Source organism: Panthera pardus, unplaced genomic scaffold, assembly GCF_024362965.1.
Source record: "Panthera pardus isolate Hobbes unplaced genomic scaffold, ASM2436296v1 HiC_scaffold_6, whole genome shotgun sequence".
Taxonomy (NCBI): domain Eukaryota; kingdom Metazoa; phylum Chordata; class Mammalia; order Carnivora; family Felidae; genus Panthera; species Panthera pardus.
This window is the reverse complement of record NW_026526991.1, coordinates 22,976,016-22,989,214: the sequence shown is the minus strand read 5'-3', so window position 1 is coordinate 22,989,214 and position 13,199 is coordinate 22,976,016. Positions and strand designations below refer to the sequence as shown.

The 13,199-nt window shown below is 37.4% G+C and overlaps 1 long non-coding RNA gene across 1 annotated transcript in view; it reads left to right on the top strand.

Annotated features, from left to right (window-relative positions):
• The window catches only part of LOC109265380 (uncharacterized), a 54,483-nt gene extending 45,168 nt beyond the window's left edge, over window positions 1-9,315 (top strand). Inside the window, exon 3 of the long non-coding RNA XR_002079157.2 lies at window positions 9,063-9,315. This is a non-coding gene — a long non-coding RNA (uncharacterized LOC109265380). The remainder of the gene's footprint in view (window positions 1-9,062) is intronic.
• Window positions 9,316-13,199: the final 3,884 nt, after the last annotated feature.

Genomic DNA, 13,199 nt, shown 5'->3' with positions numbered 1-13,199 from the left:
GCTTCCTTCATTTATTCAGTAAATATATAATTAATGCTTCAGAGACATTATCCCTGCTCTCACTGAGCATTTTTCCAAGAAATGGGAAACCAAGTGCAGAGGTCTCCACCCTCCAACACCCAGGCTGGGGAGCTAATTAGGAGCTATGCCCCCCTCAACACATATCTCCTCATCCAGGCTCTAAGTGGGATAAATTTCAAGTCTGAAATGGATGGGCCCTTAATATACTTGAAAAGGTGCTTTTCCATTTTTGAGAAGGTGATTCCCCCATCTTTGTTAGCTGAGTAGTTTAGTAATTAGGTTCTTTATCACTTTGTCAAAATGGAGCAAGAAGAGCTAAACAAAGCTAGACTTCAGTGACCTGTATTCCATCAATATGAAGAAAATGGATAAGGTGACCCAATTTTCAAATCCTTTCCAAGGTAAAGAGCTCAATCTTTTCACACACACACACACACACACACACACACACGCACGCAAAGTGTTCTTTTACATCTGTCTATTTATCAAGTTACACAGTAAAATATTCTTATTATAATAAACCATAGAATTTAATGTATTCTATGAGATCATGAACATGATCATGCAATGCAAATTATCAGGGGAAAGCAACAATATTACAATAAACTTAACTAGTTTACTATTTTACTTTTTAATTTCAACTTAAGTGCACTCTTTATTCCCCTGTAATTGTCAGTAAAATTAAATTCTCTTTTCCAATTAGACTAAAATCAAAATGTTTAGCTGTTGAGCCTCTATGAGCTCTCTATAAATCTGCTTTAACAGGTAAAATAAAAGCCATATTTGGCACCCTATCAGTCTCCAACAGTGTTATTACACATTGTACACAATAAAAAGATGTGACTTTTTTTTTAATTTTCAAAGCCCAACTATAGGAAAGTTGTCTTGCTAATGATATTTTTTTTCCCTATTACTACCAACGAAACTCTGAAGCCAAGTTTTTCCACTGCTATAACCCCAGGGCCTAGTCTAATGTCTTGGTCACTGTACCTATTCAATATTTAGTCATTGAATGATTTGAATAGGTAAAAGCGTATTATTTACTAAAGATAAAGTAAGACATTTAAGGACCTTGCTATTGAGAAGTTTACATTTGTGTGGTGAGGGATGGAAATGTAAATATATAAATAAAATAATTTATTTTGCCATAGCTACTAGTGTACTCTTGATTTTTTAAAAAAGTTCTTGGGGTGCCCGGGTGGCTCAGTCAGTGAAGGGTCTGACTCTTGATTTCAGCTCAGACTCATGGTCCATGAGTGAGTCCTGCATTGGGCTCTGCACTGACAGCACGGAGCCTGCTGCGGATTCTCTCTTTCCCCTCTCTCTCTGCCCCTCCCCTGCCCATGCTCTATCTCTCTCTCTCTCAAAATAAAGAAATAAACTTTAAAAAAATAGTTCCTATTTATACAATTGAAGGTCATCCTCTTTAGCCAAATGAACAACTTCTGGAAGAATAAGCATGGTATGATAGAAGTGGGCATCCCACCAGCCAATTCTGTCTACTCAAGTTTGGTGAACCAACTTGACTAGCCTTGCACTCTGCCCCTTTAAGAAACACATGCTCCAAACCACCCAGCTCCAACGAAACAACTACTAAAAAAGCCTATGAACAATGGATGTTGCCTGTCCCTCATGCAAGGCTAAAGAATCCACCAGGACAAAGCTTGATTTCAATTATTCTGCAGGGCAAAAATGAAAGACTAATGTTATCTAGGTCTATAGATTTAAATTAGCAATTGTTCACTTAAGAATGTTGTTCTTGGTTAGCTGTATGTGTGCCCATATCAAATGTCTTGCACACATAGTTTTAACTTGTCCCCATCTGATTGAAGATAAACACAGCAGCCCTAGTCTGTCTGAGATGCCTAGCCTCCTCTTTCTGTATCCTGCTATATTATGCTCGCATGCTCTATATCAGTTGGCATTTATGTAAGAAAATGGAAACCACTCTAAGTATTTCAAGTAGACTGTATTTAAATTCAGAGAACTAGTGTTCTTAAAATCCTTGGAAGGGTTTGAGGAATCATAAACAATGAGATCAACTATAACACAAAAGAAAGTGATTTGGGGGATAAGGGGGAGGTTCAGGTTTAGAAATTTAATTTTCAAATATAGCCTGGATAAAGCAGCCCTTGTTTTCGCAAAGAACAAAAATTGTCGATCAAGAAGTGCATTCTATAGCCCTTTTAAGGAACTGTGACCTCAACCGCAAATTTCTAAAAACTTAAATCTTACTTGGTACGTGAGCAAACTCTGTTCCATGGAAATAAATATTTTCTCTAAAAATGTCATTTAGAGTTTGAAAACAGAAGAAGCAAAGCTAATATCCAGCATTGAGAGAACTGTGTTAAGTGGAAGAAACCTTCTAAAGATCAAAGATAATACAATAAAAAACAAAGGGTGGGATTAATTACTGTATTGTCTTTGATAGGTTTAGATACTTTAGATACTTTGTTTGATAGGCTTAGATACTCCTAAGCCCTAGGAGTCTGTAGCTTGCTTACAGGCCACAGGTAGCAATATTACCCATTACAGTAGCCCTAGATCTACAGTCTACCTTTTCACATTCAAGAATTTGACAGTCATTCCATAAGGCAATGTATGTAGAATCACTCTATACTTCAAAACTAAAATTAGCCTTTGAAGGGGAAATTTTTTTTACCATAATAAAGTACAGTTTAGAGCTTATATGCTTCTAGCACCAAAATCTATTCTATTTCTCTATTTTTGTTTTTAATAAGTACTGGTGGTTTCTAATTCTCTGAAGCTCTGCCCACGCTGGCACTCCCCACCATCATAGACACCTATGGCAATCCTTTGCTTTCCAGAGCTACACAAAGAGTCCACTCCCTCTTTACATGGTGCCTGGTCCTGACTGGCTAAGACCATGAGCATCTCCACAGCTATAGAAGCAAAGCATCCTTGGGGGCTTTTTTTTTCTAAGTCAAAATTTTAAAAAAGACATCTTACTGCCTTGAGTATTTATTGTCCCTAGAAGGATTGGTTACTCATTAAGCAAAAGATTGGTTTTTCTGTCTTCCTTGCTTTGTCAATATTTGTGTACAAGATGGTGCAGTCCTTTGTGCTTAAATATATTCTGGATCAGCATCCGAAAAACAGGGGCATAGTGGACCATCCCTCTAACACAAGGGTACTCTGAATTTTTGATCCAGGTCCTACTTTCGCAGAGGAAAAACCCCCATGACCTTCCTATCCTTAGCATTTGCACAAAAGAAAGATGAAAATGAAGAATTAGAGCAGAACTGAATGACATTTAACATGACAATAAGATAGGGATTTTCCAAAATGACCAATCAAAGCAAAATCTTTTTAAACATTCTTTTACGTATTTATGTAACAGCAGCAACCAGATGCTGTGACTCATCCCAGATCACAGCACACTAGTGAGGCACTGGTAATAAAGCACCATGTCTGCAAGTTAAATTCTATCCAAATGTAAATACGTAAGACTAGAGTTTTATGACAATGGTAAACATCATGTAACTAGTAGTGTTGTTATTGTTTATCATTTTCTTCAAAGATACAGTCTGAATGAAACTTTCACAAGCCCAAGTATAAAATATGCACAAATTTAATTCAATTTGGCAAACAAATATTACATGCTATTGTTTGCTATGCACTAAACTGGCCTCTGATAATATGGAGAAAAATGAGATCTAGTCCCTGACCTCAGGGAACTCAAAATGTAGGAGGAGACAATGTGAAAAAATAATGAAAGTTCATTGTAATAATATTTATGTAAGGTGTTACAATACCATGTTTTTCTTTTTTTTTTTTTTAATGTGTGTTTATTTTTGAGAGAAAGAGAAACAGAGCATGAGTGGAGGAGGGGCAGAGAGAGAGGGAGACACAGAATCCGAAGCAGGCTCCAGGCTCCAAGCTGTCAGCACAGACCCTGACATGGGGCTCAAACCCATGAACCATGAGATCATGACCTGAGCCAAAGTCGGGTGCTTAATCGACTGACCTACCCAGGTGTCCCATAATACCATGTTTTTCAAACTGGAGTATAATTATTCTACAGGGGTACAAGAAATGATGCCAGAAAATACCCAAATTCATGGTGTAAAAATGGTTCATTATCCCACAACATCAATTGTATTTGAAAATTTGGAGACTATTTTTTTAAATATTTTTTTAAGTTTATTTATTTTTGAGAGAGAGAGAAAGCATGAGTGGGGTCAGGACAGAGAGAGAGAGGGAGGGAGAGAGAGAATCCCAAGCAGACTCTGCACTGTCAGTGCGGAGCCTGATGCAGGGCTGGAACCAACAATCTGAACTGCAAGATCATGACCTGAGCCAAAGTCAGTCGCCTAACCGACCGAGCCACCCAAGCACCCCAAAACTTAGGTACTACTTAAGTGATAATAGATAAATATTATTTTTATAATTTAGTCTACAATGCAAAGTTCAAGTTGGGATAGCTGACAGTAGGATCCACAATGAATCACTTTGTCTTGCTATTGAAGTTTTATGGGTAGACATTTGTGAAAAAACACTGACAGGGACTGGAAGCCTTTATTCCTTCCTCCCCCAGCTTCTCTGTGTTAATTGATAATATAACTTTTTATGCTTTTTCAATCCTTGTGGAATTAATGAGTATAATACTCTGTTGGCTTTTAATGATGTTACCCTCAACTGATTTTTTTTTCTGTAATTCAATGTACCTTGAAAGAAAAAAAATTCCCGTTGCAGTACTACATCAAGGTCCCCAAAAGAATATTAAGAATACATATGAGATGAACATTCAAACCTCATTGAAAATGTACAGAAACTTCTTTGAGAATTTAGTTTTTAATAGAGAAAAAATTCTTCTCACTGTAAGAGATATCTATTGTATTTATAAGGCTACATATCTAATAAGCATCTTACCTACCAAGATAAAATGAATTTGGCTAGCACCTAAATGCATTTAGATACTTTCCCAGGCCAAGGACAAGTAAAACATTATTTTTTTAATTTAAATTTTACTTAGTTAACATACAGCATAACATTCATTTTGGAGTAGATACCCGTGATTCATCACTTACATATAACACCCAGTGGTCATCTCAACAAGCATCCTCCTTAGTACCCATCACCCATCTGGTCCATCTCCCACCTACCTCCCTTCATCAACCCTCAATTTGAGTAAAACGTTATTTAAAATGAAATGACTAACACAATTTGCTATGTGAAGTCATACTTTTATACTACTTATAAATGTATTAAAATTACATATTACCCCAGATTGAAGTTAAAATAATTTCTTCTGAAACAAAAAGCTTACTAAAAAATAAAACAAGGAGATACTCTCTTTTTTGAGCTGTTTCTTCCTTGTGCATAATCCCCTGTTGATCTCACGGTAGTCTACATTTCCAAATCTGAAAGTCAGCCAATAGGCAGGTATTTATTAAATACTAATTGGGTACTGAGGCCAGTTCTGAGAACTGTGGGGAAATAAGAAAAGCAATATAAGACTTGGTCCCAGTCCTCTAACAGGTTCAATTAGAAAAAAAAAAAAAAAAAAAAAAAAAAAAAAAAAAAAAAAAAAAAAAACACCCTCTACTTCTTACAGTCTCTAATAGCAAAATTCTTTTTAAGTTCAACAGCAGATAATGTCTTTGGCTCTCGATGGAAAGCAGGTTAATGGAGTTCCAGAGAACCAATCAAGACAAACCTAGTAAAACAACAATGTTACAGCTGACATGATCTCAACCCCCAACTTCCTTCTGCACAAAGAGAGTTTTAAGAGAAAAGATATATCATACAGTTTACAATTTATATTTTTATAAACTGTACATTATTTACTAAATTAACAGCAAATAGTTCTAGGCATTGTCCTTTCTTTGCAGATGTAAGACAGCAACAAGAGCAACTTCTATCTTTACATTCTTCTTTGTGATTCTTGGTTTTATACTATTTCCTTAGCTTACTTTACTGGCATCATCAAACATTATTTTCTTCCTGCAGTTGAATTCTAGGAATATCTAAGAAAGTGATAAATCAGAAAAAAACATAAGCTGAAAATGTGGGAGACTTCTTAAAAATGAACCCAATAGTCTTTAGTACCATTAAGTCAGATTACATAGGCAATGGTCAATTTTTTTTGCTATAGTATACACCAGTAACCATAAATTGGTATTTTTTTTTTAGAAAAATACTGGCACAAAACTCCCTAAATACTGTTCAATCATTATTGATACTTTGATGGAAAAAAGAAGTTATTGTACGATGTATTTTAGTATATGCATGTTGTTTGTTTTGTATGGACGTGAGTGATGTTGTATGTTATAAGGTTGAACCAAGATACAACCGTGGGACTAGGCAAGATGAAGAAGCATACAAAAAGAAGAGAAATAAGAAATGAGACATTATTTTAAGACCAGATGTTTGTATTTGAGTTAGTATGTTCTTATGACATAATATGTCATGAAAGATTCTCCTAGGAGGCAAGACATATTTGGAGGGGGAATGTTATAAAATCAAGCAAACAATAAACTGTGAATGGAAAATTTCCTTCCTTATCTGTATTTTAGGTCATTTTTGTACAATGTGAGAATAAATCTAGTGGATTCTATTTGGGGGTACCCCTACTAGTGGATCCACAAAACACAACTTGTCAAGAAGGTAGAACAAACATCAAAAATCTACTGTACAAGCTGTAAACTTTTGTTCAGAATTCACTAAAAGCATCCACCTTATTACTTGAAGCACTTATAACAACAGTATCAACTGTCTAGATTTGATCTTTGACTTACCCAAGATTACTACTACTCTTGGAAAGTTTACTTAACCTTATAGGGGTTTTTTTTTGTGTGTGAAGATTAAACATGATGTGGTATATAATGTACTTAACATACAGCAACTGCTCAATAAATGTTACAGAAAGAGACAAGGAGAGAGAGGTAGGTGATGATGAAAGATAGATGATAGAAGATGATAGATAGATAGATAGATAGATAGATGTGTGTGTATATATATATATATATATATACGCATATATATATATATATATACACATGCATATATATATATATATATATACACACAGAGAGAGAGAGAGGAGAGAGTGCTTTTAGTCAATGTTTACTTTCAACATAATGGTTTATATTATATGGAATCACAAGGATGTTGCTACATGTGTGAAGTCATAGCTTAAATTTAGAGATTTTAATTTAAAACTTTAGAGGTGTTGGTTGATTTCACAATTATGCCTGAAACTCCTGTTGAGTAGAAACACTGTCTGATTATCTTCTCTTTGTTCTTAAATTAGGGCACCCTCATTCTATAGTAGTTGAAACTTACAATTTGAAATCAGCATCTTTCATTGTTCTGAGGATTTATTTTTCATATCAAATTCACTTTTTGGTTGGGTAGGTTCTAGCAGTAATGTTAGACAAAGTCTTAATGTATTGAAACTGTCAGGAATAAATAATTCATGTATGATTTAGAGCAAAATAATCTAGATAAATACTTTCACTTCCAGTTATTACAGAATAACTATTAGAGATTTGCTTCCTGCTAACGACAATTCTAACACTGGACAAAGTACATAAAGCAATTGTTTTAAGACTTTTTTTTAAATTCTTTTTTGATGTTTGTTTATTTTTTAGAGAGACAGAGCACGAGTGGGGGAGGGGCAGACAGAGGGTCAGCACAGAGCCTAACACAGGGCTTGAACTCACCGCGAGATCATGACCTGAGCTGAAGTTGGACACTTAACCATCTGAGCCACCCAGGTGTCCCAACTTTTTCAAGACTTCGAACAGCAAACAGCACAGGGCTGTCTTCTTTGAGAGGAGGGAAATACACAAAGTGAGGGCAAATGGAGATGGGCAATCTCCCTGAGCTAAGGAAGCAATGAGTGGAGCTCCAGGTGGCTAAAGGGACTGAAACTGGCAGGGCTAGGTAATGGAAAGAGGAATCCACACAGAAAAAGTGAGGCTCACAAGAAAAGTGAGGATTCATTGTAGGCTCTTGGCCCATAAAAAATTATATTTCACCTGCTCTCTGGGCATCTTTTTGCCCAGTCCAGTTGACACACAAAATTAACCATCACAGGCCTTCTCTGTGACTCCTCTACTCAAAGATAAAGTTATTCCAGGTCAGAAAACCATGCAGGGACTACAGAGGTAACAATTTAGAAAGTTCTTTTACCAGGGTGCTTGGGTGGCTCAGTCAGTTATGGGTTTGACTCTTGATTTCGGCTCAGGTCTTGATCCCAGGGTCATGGGATCAAGCCCTGCATCAGGCTCTGCACTGAGTGTGGAGCCTGCTTAAGATCCTCTCTCTCTCTCTCTCTCTCTCTCTCTCTCTCTCTCTCTCTCCCTCTCCCTCTCCCTCTCCCTCTCCCTCTCCCCTCCCTTCCTCCCCTCTCCCCCATTCTTTCTCTTTCTATAATAAAAGAAAGAAAGCACTTTTAGTAACATTTCACCTTATACACTCAGCGATCTTGTAATGTCCATTTTACAGATAAGGAAACTGAAGGTGAGAGGGATTGGTAGGCCTTTGCACATGGTCATAACCAGAACTCCAGTCTCATGGTTCTGATTCAGTTCTCCTCATGCCCCCATGGTGTTGGGGTGAGGAAAACAATGAGATTGGTAACCTGAGCTGGTAGAAGGAGAAGTCTTGGGGCAGACCACAAAAATGCAGCCATGAGCAGTTACTAGGATTCCCTGTGTGAACTATGTCAGGAGAGACAGTAGATTTGGTATTTCAGACATATGACAAGAACCTGTATCTGGAACCATCATGTCTCTTTTCTTTTAAAATTCATTTAAACTTTTCTACTAACAACTTGGCTTTTATATGTGTTAATTTTTTAACTTGCATACATTAGAGGAAAACCTTGCAATACTCTTTCTATTAAACTCTAGGCTCATCCTAAAGCAAAAGCAAGGTAGGCAAAACTTTATCATATCTGGCTGAGTTTTAAAAGATGTCAAGAGCATGTTCCCTGGGATTTGCTTGGCTATGCACTACTATGCTTCTCTAATATGTTTGTGTAATTATTATACGAATTATTGATTTTGCAGGATTCATATTCTCTGCAATTTCTCATTGATTAGTCCAGGGATGATCTTATTGAAGGCTGAACAAGGACCTCCAGGAATTGAAGAAACACAAAAATGAATGTGATTCTGGATTTCATCGTATCTACTGAGCCTGACGTGGTGACTTTGCTAACATTTGTGAGTGGCAATTCCTAAGCACCAGCACAAAGCTGGGAAGCTTCTGGCAATTTTAAGAAAGACTTTGAAGTTCAATAATAAAAGTTTATTGAATGCACCTCTGATTTTCTTGTCCTGCCCTTTTTTATGGGCTTGGTTGTTTTGCTAAATTAGGTTTGAGGTTTACTCGCTTTGTTACAGCACCGCGTTAATGAGGCCAAAATGTCAGACTCCATCTCTGTGATGACAAACTGCGCCCCTAACCTCCAGGAGTTTCCGTGGTAGATGAAAGCAAAGAGGATATTTCCACAAAACTGGAAATACAACCTTAGGGCCTCAACACTGAGATGGGCATCACTTCCATTTATACAAAATAGCAAATTGTTCCCCTCCACTAAAAAAGAAAAACCCGAAGGAAATTATTAGTGTCATAGAAGAAATGAAGTTGCAAAAAAAAACCAAAAAAAACAAAAATTAGAGGGTCCAAAAATGATTAACAGAGAACCATACCCATAATTTAAAAGATGGAAATTTTCAGCCATTTGGCTTGAGATGCCCCAGTGATTACTCGGCATAAATGTGCTAAACAGTCCAGGTTGCACATCGAGTAATTAAAATCTGATTAATTCTTATCAGGTTAGCAAAGGGTGCTGCTTTTTACCCCCCAAACAAATTGGCAATGCACCTGAACATTAAATTTAATTTGTCATTTTGCACATTTCACTGGCTCTATTATAATATACTTAAAAGCACATTTGCCACTCTGTCCTTTTTGACATCAGTTCTTTCTACACTATGTACATTAGGTAAATACTAAAATGTAGATAGGACAAAGTACTCTTAAAATTCTCTCATTTAAGAACATCACAATGAACTAATTGTGATTCAAGATATCAACATTGCTTCTTGGCAGTCGCTACCAGCACAAAATAATAAAATGTGAATGAACAAATTACTGTTTAAACAGCAATACTTTTGATAATTAGCAGATATACTGAGGGATAAATATGGGGGGAAATCTGAAAAGGGAAAAAGGGGATTTAAATTTAAATAGGATTTTTTAATGTTTCCCCCATTGTGCAAAAGTCCATCTTTAATTCATATTACAGTGAGTAATTTGTAATGCTGTGTCAAAATAGATATGCAAAAAGGATATGCATTTGAATTTTAAATCTGATCCCTAAGTTTGAATTTAATATAGCGTCCTAACTGAGTCCTGTATGTGGAAGAGGAATTTTGAATCTGTTTTGAATGTCACAAGGATCAGCAATCATGCATAGTGTTATCATTGTTCATTATCTACCATGACTTGTGAAAGGAACATGAAATGGCATTAATCATTATTTTCTACTACTAATAATATACTTTCAATGGAAATTTCACCATTTTCTAAATATCTGGCAGGAGGAACTTTTCCTTCATTGCACCTACAAACCACCCCTTCTCCTTCGTTCTTAATTTGCAGCTGGAGGCTTTGGTGACTGATGTTTATGATAAAATGCAGCTCCCCCAAAGGAAAGATTTAGACCTTATGACATTAAAGAAAACTTGAACTTGATCCCAAGCCCAAATTCCTAGAGTCATGAAATCATTGAACCTCAAGGGACCTCAGGAATCATCTAATCTACCCCTCATTTATCACACAGGGCAATAAAGGCCCATTTGGTAGCTTGACTTGTCCAAGGTCACCTGCTCATTAAGGGCAGATAGGGAAATGGAAGCCAGAGCTCCTGACTTCAGGCTAAGTGTTCTTCCCAACGCACAAAATGAACAGAATAATACCACCTCTAGAAGCAAAAGCTTTGAGATCAAACAGACGTAGGTTTGAGTCCTGATTCTGCCAATTATTGCTTTAATTTCTACATTTGAAAAATGCATAAAGTCTGTAATGATACAGACTTTTTCACATCACTGTGAGGATTAAAATGATATAATCCAGAGGACCCTGGGTGGCTTAGTGTGTTAAGCCACCCACTCTCGTCCAACTCTTGATTTCAGCTCATGTCATGATCTCACGGTTTGTAAGTTCAAGCCCTGCATCACTCTGCACTGATAGTGTGGAGCCTGCTTGAGATTCTCTCTCTCTCTCTCTCTCTCTCTCTCTCTCTCTCTCTCTCTCTCCCCCTCTCCCTCTCTCTCTCTCTCTCTCTCTCTCTGCCTTTCCCCTGCTAGCATCCACTCTCTTTCTCTCTCAAAATAAATAACTAAAAATATGTTTTAAATAAAATGGTACAATGCACATAAAGTACACAGCTCTAGGCCTGGCAAAAAAAAAAGTAAACATTAAATATTAACAATGGATATTATTATCAACTCATGTTGCCTAAACAAGAACTTTTGTGCAGATAAATAACTTAATGTTTCCCACTCTCCCTCCCCATATATACATATACCTACATACACACTTGTAAAGCCTGACAGTGCAATAGGACCTTGCCAACTTATCTCTTGAACCCTGCTGATAACAAACAAGACCCCATGTGAGACGTGAGGAAAGCTGCCATAGCATGATGACTGTGTTCAGTTCTCCTGCATTGACATAGCAGCTTATAAACCACAATGGAATATATCATTGTGTTTCAACATTAAACAACCTTGTGCCACAGGCAGATGAGACACTCTTACATCCATTTAATAGTGAAGCAAATGGAGGCTCAGAGAGGCAGTAAGTGACTTGCCTAAGGTTATACAGTTGGCTCAGGACCAGTGCTCTGCCTCTGATATCTCACTTTGGACGCTTCAGCAAAGGAAAATCAAGAGAATCAAAGAAGCTAACATCACCTAATGCAAGTCAGATCTTCACCAGTATGTTTTCTACTACCTAAAATGATCCCAGTGATCTTGTTCGTCTGCCCACGCAAACTCCCAGCACAAACCTCTCCCCTTTAGCACAACTGACTAGAGAATGAACAAACATGGTCATGGGGTAAGACAAGGGAGCTGGTGGTTTTCACCCAATCCAATGTTGTGTGTGTGCATGTGTGTGAGTGTGCACACATGTATGAGTAGTCAAGGAGGAAGGAGAGGAAGTGGGGAGAGAGACAGATTGACTAGGAAGGCTGATTGCTCAACTAGAGAAGTTCAGCTTGTCAGTAAAAGGACAAGAGTCCCAAGTAGGTCTAAGCAGCCATAGCCTAAAGATCAGAGCTAGACTAAGGAGGTCACTGTGGCAGTGGCCATCTCAAAGGGGCCCTACACCCTCATTAGAGATGAAGATGAGTGTATCCACCAGAACTTTCCCTAGTGAGAATACAGTATGTGCTGAGTAATTTAAGAACCTCTTGAGAGGTGGGACTCCACAAGGGTCTTTGCTCCAGTATTGCTGTATTAATCTGGATTTTTTGGGTTTAAATAAGATGGCCATATAATTTATCCTCTCAATCAGGATACTTCTGAGAGTGAAAGTACACTATTCATAACGATGCTAAGACAATAGGTATAAATTAAGGCTGTCCCAAACGACATATGCTCACCCTTGTTTTAGATGTTGAAAATTAAATCAAACTGGCTTAATCAAAAGGGCATTTATTGGTGCCAATGTTTGAAAAGTCCAGTGGTAAATCTGGCTTCAAGAATTCCAGAACCTAGTGATTTATTCAGGATTCAGCCTCTCTTTCCACCTACTATCTCACAGTGGCCCCTAGCACCTCCAGACTTACATCGTACATTCTAGCAACATCCTCTTTTCCTTCCTAACACTCTACCAAAGTCCCAGGATAGGGTCTCATTGGTCTACTTGGATGACAAGCCCATCCTTGATCTAGTCACTGTGGCCATGAGGAAATGGAATAGACTGGTTGGTCAAATCCAGATCATAAATCATTTCTGGATTTGGGGATAAGGGAGAAGAATCATCCAACCAAACCACCTGGGCCAAGCTCAGGCAAGAGATGATTTCCCCAACAGAAAAGCAAGGCATAAATTTGGAGGAAGGGGGATTCTACAGGGAAGGACTTTGTTTGCTTAGTAATAATAGACAACATTTTTTACAGGATCCCTATG